The sequence below is a fragment of the Cyprinodon variegatus genome, unplaced genomic scaffold, assembly GCF_000732505.1.
Source record: "Cyprinodon variegatus isolate N-32 unplaced genomic scaffold, C_variegatus-1.0 Scaffold624, whole genome shotgun sequence".
NCBI classification, from domain to species: domain Eukaryota; kingdom Metazoa; phylum Chordata; class Actinopteri; order Cyprinodontiformes; family Cyprinodontidae; genus Cyprinodon; species Cyprinodon variegatus.
The window spans coordinates 201,234-203,102 of NW_015151077.1; the positions used below are offsets into that span (position 1 = coordinate 201,234).

The 1,869-nt window shown below is 35.4% G+C and overlaps 1 long non-coding RNA gene across 1 annotated transcript; it reads left to right on the plus strand.

Annotated features, from left to right (window-relative positions):
- On the plus strand, window positions 1-1,567 carry LOC107096442. Its single transcript, XR_001481799.1, has 3 exons — window positions 1-76; window positions 953-1,020; window positions 1,436-1,567. It is a non-coding gene; the product is annotated as an uncharacterized LOC107096442 (long non-coding RNA).
- Window positions 1,568-1,869: the final 302 nt, after the last annotated feature.

Here is a 1,869-nt window from a genome sequence, read left to right on the forward strand (position 1 = left end):
GAGAAGCAGTCTGTTGTGCTTGCAGGAGAATTTGATCTACAGACGCATCAGAAACTCAGGCATCCATCTGAACATTGTGAGTAAAATATATGAGAAACCTGTCAGCAGCTATCAGACTTTTAATGCTGCTGTTGCTGCTGTGTTGGAGCTGGACTTAAAAGGGCTGCCAGTGGGGAGTCCCACAGCTTCACAGAGCTTTAGCTGAGGCATATTAAACTTCAGCGCATGTTAAAAATGCATGTAATTTATGTCCGTTCTTGAGAATACACTAAAACTTTATGAAATTATAGTAAAGGACAGACCAGACCAGACCAGTCTTTTTTTTCTTTCAGTAAGCTGTTGATTAAGTGCATGCCACTCTAAAGATGACGGTCATTCTTTGCATTCAGGTTTAAAACACTAGGAACTTTATTAGGTTCTACTAAGTCTTTATTAGCAGGATGGATTCATTAAATCTTTTTAAGCACATTGCATGGTTAGAACTCAGAGAATTCAGCTTCCTCGTTTAATTTTTCTGTTGGGCTTTTTTGCATGCTTGTAATTTATTTGCACCATCAAAACCAGGAATATTCTGTACAGACATTACATTTTTTAATAAGCTGCTGGAGAGAATGTAATCAAAAAAACATAAAGTTATTATGAATTCAAACAGAATTATTGAAAAAAAGAAGATTAATTATGAATTTAAAATAACTGTTATTTCTATTTGAAATACATATTTGTACTTGTGTTCATTTTTTTAAACAGACACTAAAGGAATTGTTATGCGATCATGATATTAACCTAGATACAACTGAGAGGTTAATCCATTGTGACACCAAAATGGATCTAAAGGAAACACCTAAAGCACGAGTCAGAAAAAAATAAATAACGATGATATTCCTGTGTCTTTCAGAGCCAGAGATTGTGTTGTCCTGTTCATAAAGTACAATCTGTCTTTTTTACATTACAGGATCATCATGTCACTCACCAACATTCTTAAACCTGAGGACATTAAGAAGGCAGTCGACACCTTTGAAGGTAGAAAAACAACCCTTTGTTGAATTTAGACTTAAGTTAATATCAATATGTTACTAATTCAATGCAGTTTCCCCTACCAGATCAGATTTATGCTATAATATATTTAATATAGTGTTCAACAGATAATTTCCATCATATCAATGTATAACCCTGATAACAGCAGCATTATTTTTCACTATATCCTCCCAGCTAAAGCTGCTCTTGACTTAATTTTAGAATCTAAAAAGATTATTTTGTTTTGTTTTGCACAGTTTATGTGGCTGTAAGCTATAAAATAAAAAGAAAAACAGCCACATGCTGGTATAATCTCACCAACAGCCCCCAGCTAGGTGACTCTCAGGGTCATAGTCCTGTCTCTACCTTGCTTTGCGTGTGTTTATGATGTTTATATGTATGTGTGTGTCTGTTTGAAAAGCTGTAGGCTCATTCAAGCATAAGGAGTTCTTCAAGATATGTGGCTTGTCCACAACGCCTCCAGAGAAGGTGCGAGAGGTGTTCAAGATCCTTGATGGTGACAATAGTGGCTACCTTGAAGAATCTGAGCTCAAGTACGTAAAAATATTTCTCAGCTCCTCAAAATGCCACTTAACCAAGATGCTTAACATTTATGATTCTAAAGTTGAAGTATTATTTAAAGCTGTGTAAGAATTTCTAGATTTACTGACAGAAATGTTACATATACATTAGTATGTTATTTAAAATCATCAGAACAGAACTTCTCAATCTTTATGTCTGCTTTGCCTTAGAAATCGTTTTTTTATAATTACAAAGGAGTGGGTCTCTGGAATGTATGGAGGCAGACATCTTTGCACTATGGCGGCACAGAGCTGACAGACTGGAGACTGTACA